The 12,996-nt window shown below is 42.3% G+C and overlaps 1 protein-coding gene and 1 pseudogene across 2 annotated transcripts in view; one reads left to right on the top strand and one right to left on the bottom strand.

Moving 5' to 3' along the window:
* Positions 1-12,996, top strand: part of LOC121545591 (vitamin D3 receptor A-like) — a 91,291-nt gene that overhangs the window by 16,615 nt on the left and 61,680 nt on the right. The window lies entirely within an intron of this gene.
* On the bottom strand, positions 6,110-7,378 carry LOC123482283 (annotated as a pseudogene).

The following is a 12,996-nucleotide window of genomic DNA, read 5'->3' as shown; positions in this document are numbered from 1 at the left end:
CAAGCGCCATGCTCTACCATCATCAAAGAGATTTGATATGGATTAGCCAAGATTGCTTCATTCATCCTCGCTCTTTATGGAGTCCTGTGTGGATCCTCATTGTAGATTAATTTAATTCAGTCATTATTAAAGTTGAGTTTGCACAGTTTTTTTGTCAAACTTCTGGATTGGTGTAGCTACCACACACACTAGGTGATGTGTATGGTGCCTGGCATGCTGACTACACCTGTCACGCCATCACGCGCGCGTCCGCCATCGTGTGCATGTTTGTCCAGCAAAACCAGACGCGATCATGATACGCAGGTTACAATATCAAAATCAACTGTGCACCAACTATATTAATTTGGGGGCATGTCGAAACACATTAAACAATGGACATGTGGCTTTCTTGCTATTGCTGGCTAATTTGACCTGGGAGATGAACATTGGGTTGTTACTTTACCTGAAATGCATATGGTCCTTTATTTTTTTTATTTTTTTTGACTTTGTATAACTTTGACCCGTAGTCATACAAAAGCATGTGTTTCTCTCTCCGACTATTTAACACTAGAAAAACTGGGCATCGAGCGATCCCGTTCTGACCAATGCATTCAAACAGTCTAATAAATACATTTCATATATGCTATTGCAAAAATAATAATTTGGTTGTGTTTATGAATGTCTTAGAATACGAAAAAAGCATTTTCATTAGTTTTTTATTGTAGGCTATATGTAAAAACCACAACACCACAATTCAAGTAGGCTTGGGCGGTATACTGTATATCGGGGTATTTGGAAATGGACACGTGGTGGTTTTTCAATTCCATCAATGCTGTTGAAACTATTTATTTGAAGTTTTTAAAACAGTTTAATATTTGTAGCTACTTTTTAAGTAAATACGTGCAGGCAACTGGACAATACGTTAGGAGATTAAGTAGATTGTGTTCTTCATTTCACTTGTTACATTATTTTACATTATGAAGCTTACCGTAGTTCCCCAGAACAGTTGAACCAGTCACGTGTTTGTTTGTAAATAGCACAACGGGAGAAAGCGGGAGCAGGTGAGTCCAGCTGTGTATTGACAGGTGTTGCGTTTTATATTGAAAGTCACATTGTTGTTTTTTTGTTCAATAGAGTGATCAGGGATGTGCAGCTATAGTTTTTCTTAACCGAAAATATCAAATGACAGAAGTGCAACGCTATTTCACATGTATTTATAAAGCCCTTTTTACATCTGCAGATGTCACAAAGTGCTTATACAGAACCCAGCCTAAAACCCCAAAGAGCAAGTAATGCAGATGTAGAAGCATGGTGGCTAGGAAAAACTCCCTAGAAAGGCCGGAACCTAGGAAAAAACCTAGAGAGGAACCAGGCTCTGAGGGGTGACCAGTCCTCTTCTGGCTGTGCTGAGGGGAGATAATAAGAGTACATGGCCATTAAGGCCAGATTGTTCTTCAAGATGTTCAAACATTCATAGATGACCAGCAGTGTCAAATAATAATCACAGTGGTTGTGGAGGGTGCAACAGGTCAGCACCTCAGAAGTATATGTCAGTTGGCTTTTCATAGCCGAGCATTCAGAGGTCGAGACAGCAGGTGCGGTAGAAAGGCTGGCAGCCACACAAGTAAATTAGCTTACAATGAAAAAGCAAGGTATTATTTGAAAGAACAATGCATTGCCATCATATTTCCAATGTTTATCATAGAAAGAATGTAGCCAGCTACATTTCCTAATATTTTGCTAAAAGTTAATCTAGCATTTTACCGGGAAAAGTAGGCTGGCTACACCCGAGAAATGTACCGGAGAAAAGTAGCTCCACATCAGTCAGAGCACTGTCTGCTGATAGAATGCCCATTCATGAATTCTCATCTGAGTGGAGAAGTGCAACTGAAGCACTAAATTAGTCTGATGCCGAGCAGAAATTACAATAAGAAGCATTTTACATCTGCGTTTACCAAAACATATTTCTTATGCGTTTTTTCCTGCGTGAAAAACGCAGAATTCTGCATGAACGCGACCCCTAAGTTTAACTTGCTAGTTAATCTAAGTAAGTGGCTGAATTAATAAGGTGACGGGGCATCATATTGTATTGGCTGTCTGCCATGTTTGGGAAGTCAAAGCCCTTTGGATAAGTTATTTGAACAGCTGCCACTTGAGTTCCTTGTGCCGGTCTGCTCCTCCCCCATCTACGAGCAGAGCAGGCAGGCCCATTGCCCGAACTACTCCAGACTCCACACAGACTCAATGTGTAGCCTACACATGCTGCTCCAGAGCCAGTACTGTTCTTCCTTCAGACAAGTATGCGTCAACTTTGTTCATTTGGTCTCCCGAGTGGCGCAGTGATCTAAGGCACTGCATCGCAGTGCTAGCTGTGCCACTAGAGATCCTGGTTCGAATCCAGGCTCTGTCGTAGCCGGCCGCGACCGGGAGACCCATGGGGCGGCGCACAATTGACCCAGCGTCGTCCAGGGTAGGGGAGGGAATGGCCGGCAGGGATGTAGAGCATGGCGTTTGCAACGCCAGGGTTGTGGGTTCGATTCCCACGGGGGGGCAGTTTGAAAAATAAAAAAAAAGTGTAATGTAAGTCGCTCTGGATAAGAGCGTCTGCTAAATGACTAAAATGTAATGTAAAATGATTTGCACAATGTCTCTCATTCACATTCGCTTGTAAATGTCCAAACTCACCAAAAATGACATTCGGTAGCTCCTACCTATATATGTATAACTTTGAGCTGGATTGCCTGTCTTTGCAATTTAGTTTATTTTTGTTTCCGCTCGTTAGCATATTTAGCTAGCAGCCTCCATAGAAATTTACATATAGTTGTGCTAATTCTGTTAGCATTCTGGTAATACCTCCTAACTCTAAATTCAAGTGTTCTACACCATCAAAAAGAAATGCATATTTTTTTAATAAATATAAACTAATACATGTTTTTCAAAAGAGCAGAATAGCATATTTGAAGTTTTGTTACTAGTCTGTGCTTAGTAGCCAATGGCTATTCTGCCGCAAGTGTTCACATGTAGAATGGAATAGCGGATGGAATAACTACATAAAATAGTTATTTTGAAATAGAGACCATGCCTTCATTTTAAGTTTCACAAATGTATCTGTTTTAGAAACTTTAGAACCTGTTCTTTCCTATATGTTATGAAATAGAAACTTCTTACCTGCATGAAGAAAGATTTGAAAAAGTCGCTTTTTGGTAAGCTCTGTTCCTTTCTATGTCAATTACTCATGCTGCGCTGCAGTCTCTTCATTCACAAGGCAATCGATAAAATTGTCGCCTATTAGACTATTGTCAATATAATTGTCTTTAGGCCACATCTACAGTGCATTCGGAAAGTATTCAGATCCCTTGACTTTTCCCACATTTTGTTACATTACAGCCTTATTCTAAAATTGATTAAATCGTTTTTTTCCCTCATCAATCTACACACAATACCCCATAATTACAAAGCAAAAACAGGATTCCAGAGATGTTTGAGGCCGGGCCCTGGCTGGGCCACTCAAGGACATTCAGAGACTTGTCCCGAAGCCACTCCTGCGTTGTCTTGGTTGTGTGCTTAGGGTCGTTGTCCTATTGGAAGGTGAACCTTCGCCCCAGTCTGAGGTCCTGAGCACTCTGGAGCAGGTTTTCATCAAGGATCTCTCTGTACTTTGCTCCGTTCATCTTTCCCTCGATCCTGACTAGTCTCCCAATCCTTGCTGCTGAAAAACATCCCCACAGCATGATGCTGCAACCACCATGCTTGACCGTAGGGATGGTGCCAGGTTTCCTCCAGATGTGATGGTTGGCATTCAGATCAAAGAGTTCAATATTGGTTTCAATTCCTTCGACCTCATGGCTTGGTTTTTGCTCTGACATGCACTGTCAACTGTGGGACCTTATATAGACAGGTGTGTGCCTTTCCAAATCATGTCCAATCAATTGCATTTACCACAGGTGGACTCCAATGAAGTTGTAGAAACATCTCTAAAATAATAAATGGAAACAGGATGCACCTGAGCTCAATTTCGAGTCCCATAGCAAAGGGTCTGAATATTTGTAATACAAAACCTGTTTTCGCTTTCTCATTATGGGGTATTGTGTGCAGATTGAGGAAAAAACTAGTTAATCAATTTTAGAATAAGGCTGTAACGTAACAATGTGGAAAAGGTCGAGGGGTCTGAATACTTTGAGAGTGAGATCAGAAAACTAGTCAGTAGCTGGTGTGACCACCATTTGCCTCCATGCAGCGCGACACATCTCCTTCGCATAGAGTTGATCAGGCTGTTGATTGTGTCCTGTGGAATGTTTTCCCACTCCTCTTCAATGGCTGTGTGAAGTTGTTGGATATTGTCGGGAACTGGAACACGCTGTCGTACACGTCGATCCAGAGCATCCCAAACATGCTCAGTGGGTCTGGTGAGTATTCAGGCCATGGAAGAACTGGGACATTTTCAGCTTCCAGGAATTGTTTACAGATCCTGGTGGAATGGGGCCGTGCATTATCATGATGAAACATGAGGTGATGGCTGCGGATGAATGACACGACAATGAGCCTCAGGGTCTCGTCATGGTATCTCTGTGTATTGAAATTGCTGTTGATAAAATGCAATTGTGTTCGTTGTCCGTAGCTTATGCCTGCCAATACCATAACCCCACCGCCACCATTGGGTACTCTGTTCACAACGTTGAGATCAGCAAACCGCTCGCCCACATGACACCATACACGCTGTCTGCCATCTGCCCAGTACAGTTGAAACCGGGATTCATCTGTGAAGAGCACAGTTCTCCAGCGTGCCAGTGGTCATCGAAGGTGAGCATTTGCCCACTGATGCCGAATTGCAGTCAGGTCAAGACCCTGGTGAGGACGACGAGCACGGTTTTTGACAGTTCGTGCAGAAAGTCTTTGGTTGTGCTAACCCACAGTTTCATCAGCTGTCCGGGTGGGTGGTCTCAGATGATCCCACAGGTGAAGAAGCCGGATGTGGAGGTCCTGGGCTGGTGTGGTTACACGTGGTCTGCGGTTGTGAGGCCGGTTGGACGTACTGCCAAATCCTCTAAAATGACGTTGGAGGCAGTTTATGGTAGAGAAATGAACATTAAATTATCTGGCAACAGTTCTGGTGGACATTCCCTCAAAACGTGAGATGTGTGACAAAACTGTACATTTTAGTGGCCTTTTATTGTCCCCAGCACAAGGTGCACCTGTGTAATGATCATGCTGTTTAATCAGCTTCTTGATATGCCACACCGGTCAGGTTGATGGATTATCTTGGCATAGGAGAAATGCTCACTAACAGGGATGTAAACAAATTTGTGCTATAATTTTCTGAAATAAGCTTTTTGTTTCTGGGATCATTTTATTTCATCTCATTAAACATGGGACCAACATTGTACATGTTGGGTTTATCATTTTGTCCAGTGTAGTTTAGGTGGGCCATTGTCAGATGGGTCATTGTCAGATTAGAGAACGACCGATATGGAATTTTCTAGGTCCTATACCGATTTGTTTTTGGGGGTCAAGGATGCCGATGGAAACTATTCAATATCATTAAAAAAACAAAAAAAACATTTGAAACGATGACACAACTGCCTTTGAATGAAGTACTATTACTTATAAATTTAAGAAATTCAATTTTCAACAGTATTGAAACATTTAATAAAGTGTTTGGAGCCCATTAGTAGTTAATTTTTTTGTGCAGAACATTGAAAAATTATATCTGATTAATCAGACCCTGACCAGACCGTCCTTGAATGTACGATTTCTTTGTTTACCGCTTGCCTACCTACTGAAGTCTAGGGGTTACCATTATAGGGTTTAATAGTCCCAGTCCAGGAGCACAAGAAGCATAGTTTCTCTGCATTGTCCCCTGTGAGCCTGCTCCTTTTCTTCTCGTAGATGGCGCCAACTTCTCTATAGACCCGTTCATTTGGAACGGAGGAGGGTGGGGGACAGAGGAATTTTCTTGCAAGAGGAGCGAGCAGGCCAAAGCTTGCCTCATTGTATTTCCACCACTCAAGTGGATTACCCTTCCTTCGGTCTATCACTGGCTCTTTGAGATACATTTCCACATCAGCCTCAAGGCTGGCCACAACTCCTCGTAGCTGACTGGGTGTGGTGTCCAAGTAGAGTCTGGTACATTCTATCCCTGTCCCCGACTAGACTGACCATGTTCTCTCCATGGCCTTTTTAGGTACCTGCCTTCCTCCTGTGTCTCCGTGCCCTCTGGTGTCTCCTCCTCCATCTCTGCCTCGTTCTTCCCTTCCTCCCGTGTGGCAGCCAGCTCTCCTTGGTCAACCTCTTCTTTTAGCCATTCCTTGGCCTTGGTTAGAGTATTCGCAGAGGAGAAAGAGTTGCTCTTATAGCAAGGGTCTAAGAGACAAGCAATAACTGTCAGGCTCTCCAGCATCTCCTGCCTTATTGTCCTGATTCCCTGTGAGGAGGATCTTCATGTTGGACGAGCATCTTTAACACTTGGAAGCTCGGAATGATGCAGGAGGCGGAGGACTTGTAGTGGCTCCTCTCTAGTCTAACCTCTTCTATCTGTGTCAGTGTTTCCACTAGCTTTGCCACAATGCTCTATTGATCAGCGTTCAGGCTTGTGAACCCTCCGTTCTTCCCTGTGTAGAGGTTAAGAGCCCTCTTCTGTTCCAGCGATCTCTCCAGCATATGGAGGTTGGAGTTCCACTGAGTGGAGCAGTCTTGAATGATCCTATGTTCAGGGAGGCCAAGGTCCTTCTGGATATCAGAGAGGCGCTTTCTGGCAAGTATGGAATGGCCAAAATAGGTTGCACAGGATTTCAGCATTGCAATGATTCTCATCACTGCCCTCTGGCTGAGGCCATAGTTGACCACTAGCTGAAGTGTATGGGCACTGCAGCTAAAGTCTTATCTCAGAGATCCTCATCCCTTTGACCATGTTGGCCCCTCTGTTTCTGAAGACAAGAATCACGCGGTCCTTGGCTATGCCCCATTCATCCAGCATGCCCAGGAACATCTGACTGATGTACTCGCCAGTATGCGAGTCATTTATTGCTTTGGTATTTAGGACCACTTCCTGGCGTATCCATTTGTTGTCTATGAAATGACATTTCAAACTCATGAGTGACTCGGTCGTTCCTGACCAGCAGTCAGGGGTGAAGTACAGGTACTGGCCTGCATTACTTGGAGTCCGCAGAGCTTTGATTTTCTTAACTATCTTGCTGTGGATACTGGGCATCATTTCTGTGCGGTATAATTTTTCACTCTTCAGGGTGTATCTAGGTTCGGTGGTGGCCATTACATGCTTGAAGCGTACACCTGAAACAACGCTAAAGGGCTGGTTGTCTGTAGCGATCATCTCTGTTATCACTTTGTCAATGTTTTTGGACCGGTTGTCCGACTTCTGCCAGTTTGCCTGTCTCTCAAACATCTATGGAAGAGTGGGTTGAGCTGGAGTTTTGTTTTTAGCATCTTCTCTTTTCTTGTCTGCTGCATCAAACAAAGCAGGGTGATGACTCTTCAGATGGTACCACATACAGTATTTGTGGTGTTTTTACTTTTCGCTGTTGCCAATCCCATGCTGACTCTCTCATTACATGAATTACACAGTGCCACTCCTTGTGTTGGTTGAGTGAAATGGTCCCACACCACGCTTTGACTTCTCATTTCAGCTATCTGCAATGGAAAAAAACGAATCCTATTCATGCATACTGGTGTTGACTCCAATCAGAATCTCCAATTAGAATCAGTGCAGGCTTAAGCCTTCCCATAGACAGACGTGCGCATTCATTAATGATGTAATATGTTGTCAATATTCCTACAACATTAACAACTACAATAACAGCAATGATTTGTAATAGTAAATCCTCAAAGTAAACTCATAATGACACTAGAACCAAATTCTGCTAATCAGTTCAGCTTATTTATTTAATGCTCATTTGTTAAATTGGGTAAATAAAAAGGGCAAAGATTAACTTCCACACCAGTGTTTCCTCTGGAAAAATGTGGGGAGTGGGGGAATAGGTCACGAAGGGGGTTGAAGGGGGGTCCCCTACTAGAATGTTTATGTGGAAGGACTGAGAAGCTCAGCTCTGGTGATTAAAAAAAAAGGACATTCTACTCCAAAATGAATGAAAATAAAAGTATGCTGACACCATGAGCCCAATAACACATTAGTAAAATTATTTGTTGAAATAATGAGGTTGCCTATCTGCATTTACCCTATTGGGCTAATCATTAGCCAGATCCCAAATGTGATCTTTTAACTAGCTATTGATGAATTTTGTCCCAAAAAACTTGCATAAACACAGTGAATATAATGTAGGCCTACCTGTTAGGGTAACTTTGGCTAACTCGCCACCTGCGGTAAGACGCCCCCATGCCTGTACAACTTCATGTCACAATTTTTTCCCCCAACACTTTCCCTGGTTGCCACTACTCTTGCTCAACTAAAAATATTATGTTTCATCACAATTTAAGTCACTGCAAAACAAATGTGTTTGAGGTAGTGGCGTTTTACCTCAAGTTACCGTTTTATTGACAGGTGTTACATTTAGCCCCACTCTCCCCTATGCACTCACTGCAAATTGCAGAGTGGTAATGTGCTTAACCATGCAGATGCTAAAACTCCAGGTTTAAAATGGTGCAGTTCACGCATATTTAGGAGTATTTAGCAGCCTTTTGTTAAGCGGGATCTCCCATTTAAAACTGCTGTTTTCGCGAATGCAAGAATTGTTGTGCATTGACTGCTTGTCAGAATGCATGTTTCGTTCCCTATGGTACTCATTTATTTTTTCATGCTACATCTTTTTTTTGCATGGTGGCAATGATTTTGCCGTGGCGCGGTGCCACAGCAAAATGAGTGCAGCAAAAACACTTTGTTCCATACACAATATAGGTAAATGCATTATTCAATTGTGTGCGTGTGTTACCTTGTCTAAAATCCACAGCACATGAAAACTCAATTGGCTAGTTTAGCTATCTATCAAGAAATGGGCAGGTTGTAATCCTACTGCTATGATTGGAGAGAGCGAGGGCGTAACTCTGCTCACTTTCACATCTCTCCTTGCATGTTTTGCTCAGATCACTTGCTGCTACTACACAGTTGAAGTCGGAAGTTTACATATACTTAGGTTGGAGTCATTAAAACTCGTTTTTCAACCACTCCACAAATTTCTTGTTAACAAACTATAGTTTTGGCAAGTCGGTTAGGACGTCTACTTTGTGCATGACACAAGTAATTTTTCCAACAAATGTTTACAGACAGATTATTTCACTTATAATTCACTGGATCACAATTCCAGTGGGTCAGAAGTTTACATACATTAAGTTGACTGTGCCTTTTTAAACAGCTTGGAAAATTCCAGAAAATGATGTAATGGCTTTAGAAGCTACTGATAGGGTAATTTACATCATTTGAGTCAATTGGAGGTGTACCTGGGGATGTATTTCAAGGCCTACCTTCAAACTCAGTGCCTCTTTGCTTGACATCATGGGAAAATCAAAAGTCTGGTTCATCCTTGGGAGCAATTTCCAAACCTGAAAGGCCGCTCAGCAAGGAAGAAGTCACTGCTCCAAAACCGCCATTAAATAGCCAGACTACGGTTTGCAACTGCACATGGGGACAAAGCTCATACTTTTTGGAGACGTCCTCTGGTCGGATGAAACCAAAATAGAACTGTTTGGCCATAATGACCATCGTTATGTTTGGAGGAAAAAGGGGGTTGCTTGCAAGCCAAAGAACACCATCCCAACCGTGAAGCACAGGGGTGGCAGCATCATGCTGTGGGGGTGATTTGCTGCAGGAGGGACTGGTGCACTTCACAAAATAGATGGCATCATGAAGGAAAATTATGTGGATATATTGAAGCAACATCTCAAGACATCAGTCAAGAAGTTAAAGCTTGGTCGCAAATGGGTCTTCCAAATGGACAATGACCCCAAGCATACTTCCAAAGTTGTGGCAAAATGGCTTAAGGACAACAAAGTCAAGGTATTGGAGTGGCCATCACAAAGCCCTGACCTCAATCCTATAGAAAATTTGTGGGCAGAACTGAAAAAGCGTGTGCGACCAAGGAGGCCTACAAACCTGACTCAGTTACACCAGCTCTATCAGGAGGAATGGGCCAAAATTCACCCAACTTATTGTGGGAAGCTTGTGGAAGGCTACCTGAAACGTTTGACCCAAGTTAAACAATTTAAAGGCAATGCTACCAAATACTAATTGAGTGTATGTAAACTTCTGACCCACTGGGAATGTGATTAAATAAATAAAAGCTGAAATAAATCATTCTCTCTACTATTATTCTGACATTTCACATTCTTAAAATAAAGTGTGATCCTAACTGACCTAAGGCAGGGAATTTTTACTAGGATGAAATGTCAGGAATTGTGAAAAACTGCGTTTAAATGTATTTGGCTAAGGTGTATGTAAACTTCAGACTTCAACTGTATGTACAATCTTTGACTACTATGATAACTAGCTCAATGGCGATGGCATTGCTAGCAAGTCATAAATGTGCATAAAAGCTGTAGTTTGAGATGTGAGAACGCACGCAATTCCTGATCTGCTGCTTTCTTGGTCAATAAACAGGCAGGGCGATGCTTAGGTAAACCTATTGTCAACCTTTATTTAGGAATTTTAAAACACTTCCTTCTTTCCCTATTACAACAATCATCTTATTCGACTATCTGTACATTTACGGATAAGATTGCGGCTGGTCAGATCGGCACACCCTAGCAGTAAATGGTTAATGTTACACCGCAAGTGAGATGGCTCGTTGCTGAAAATTGTGCATGTTCAAATTGAGATAGCCAAATAGCCAACGCAGCTAGCTGGTTATCTGATATCTTAGCACCATGTTAATCTACCCAGCTAGATAGCATAGTAGCTAATATTGCTATCTAGTTAACACCACATATGTAAGGGTTAGTTATTGTAATCTTTGCTAACCGGTCACATAGCTAATGTTATCTGCTTAGCTAGCTAACTAGCTTGCTTATTGCATGCATGAACCAAGTTCTATTTTAGCGCCTGGCTACGCCGCCTGTTGATGCACACGCGAGCAATGTGGATAAATGATTGAATAATAACTCTGACATTTATTTTGCAATGCTCGCGCACGCATCGTGGCCAGTCTGGTTTGGGTGCGAGATGTTGATGCGCTCTTGGACAATGAAGTATTGTCTCCTAAAATGTTACCATGACCATTTTTAGGCTGCATAGGTGAATAACAGTAGTTGGGAATATTTTCAAAGTTCCTAGGCTATTGTATGGCAGGGATCATCAACTGGATAAAGCCGCGGGACTATTTTTTTCTTTTTTTTTCTTGAGCTGATGGTCAGGGGGGGCCGGAACATAATTATAAATAATTTGTAGACTGCAAATTGGCCACAAGAAGCCCAAACAGATATAATGTTGGACTAAAACATAATAATTTCAAACCTTGCTTAAATTTTGTATAGAATCACGTCTCTCTATTATGTATGGGAATACTTGGGAACAGATTTCCATAATTAATATCACGTGGAGCTGATTTCCTGGTGTTTTTAGTATTTTATGTCTAACAATGAAAATGCAACATTTTATTTTTTTTGCTCAGAAAACTTGGGGGGGCAAATAAAACCACCCACTGGCCAAATTCAGTTGGGGAACCCTGATGTGTGGTTTTGTTTATTATTTGATTAGGGTTCCCTTTTGAGTGGCTATAATAGGCCCCCATTCAGTCAAGTGTTCCCAGCTCATCTGAGTTCTTCCCTAGCAACTGTAAAAACAGTTGAGTAAGCTTAGGTTAGTTTTTACATTTACATTTTAGTCATTTAGCAGACGCTCTTATCCAGAGCGACTTACAGGAGCAATTAGGGTTAAGTGCCTTACTCAAGGGCACATCGACAGATTTTTCACCTAGTCGGCTCGGGGATTAGAACCAGCGACCTTTCGGTTACTGGCACAACGCTCTTAACCACTAAGCTACCTGCCGCCATTAGTTCAAAGTGTAGTACAAACTACAAAAATTTTTCAAACACTGTAAACAAACAGTTCAGCTATCTTGGCTATAGCTGAGCTATAGCAATTCCCTGGTTCGTGATGTGAGTTTACAGATGTGTTGTTGTACAGATGGTGAGCTTTCTCTTGACAGCTCCCAGATGGGCAAGGCTTGTGAAATATGCTGAAGGTGTATCGTTCGTTGTGTTCACTCCACCACACATTGGGAAATGAATGGCTCGCTGTGCTGGAGTGCCCCTGACTCGCAGCGAGTGGACCACCCAGCTACGAGTGACACGGGAGATCATTTGACAAGATTAAAATCGTTTAAAAAACGATGAGTAGAGACCCATGCCATTATTAGTTCTACATTATTGCCCTTTGCCTCACTATCTTTCACTATTTTCCTTGAAGATGCAGTTTAGGCGTAAGTATTTAACAGTTGTTAAATCACTACACCCCAGTAGCCTTGCAGCCTTAGTAGTGAATCACTTTTTTTAAAGGGGCTAATGGTTTCCACATGAGTGTAATTGCAATGGAACAACATAAGTGTAGGTATAATTCAGGCATTTAGAAAAAGCGCTGACATTATGGTTTTGTGATTAGGCCTAAGGGGCTTTGTAAGGAGTTGCCCGTGTTTGTAACAGGCAGGCCACGTGGCTTGCTGTGGCGGATGTGGACACCTTGACACTGTCTCCAAGCACATTGACAGAAGCCACATGGCTGGTTAATCATGTGCTAGCATTCAATGCTGAGAAAGAAAACAAGAAGTTGAAGTACTCCACTGAGAACAGTTAAGCCTTCACTTTGTCCACCTTGGCTTAGTGCTAGCTTGCTAGCTGACTGACATCTGGAATCTATCTATTTTGGATTTTTTTCACTATATATCTATTGGATTTCACTGACTCTCCCTCGGCCCAGCGACGCTCCTGCCTCCCACTCACTTTGGTAGCGAACTCAGCCTGCTCTCTTAAGTTTTACCATCGGATGTGCCCCAGCCATCAATCTGTAAGTCTTTGCTCTCTCTTTGCTTTTGATCTGCGGTTATGTTTTATTTATGCTGT

This window comes from Coregonus clupeaformis, chromosome 30 (genome assembly GCF_020615455.1).
Source record: "Coregonus clupeaformis isolate EN_2021a chromosome 30, ASM2061545v1, whole genome shotgun sequence".
Classification (NCBI taxonomy): Eukaryota; Metazoa; Chordata; class Actinopteri; order Salmoniformes; family Salmonidae; genus Coregonus; species Coregonus clupeaformis.
The sequence above is the reverse complement of the archived record's forward strand: the minus strand, read 5'-3'. Positions and strand labels throughout refer to the sequence as shown.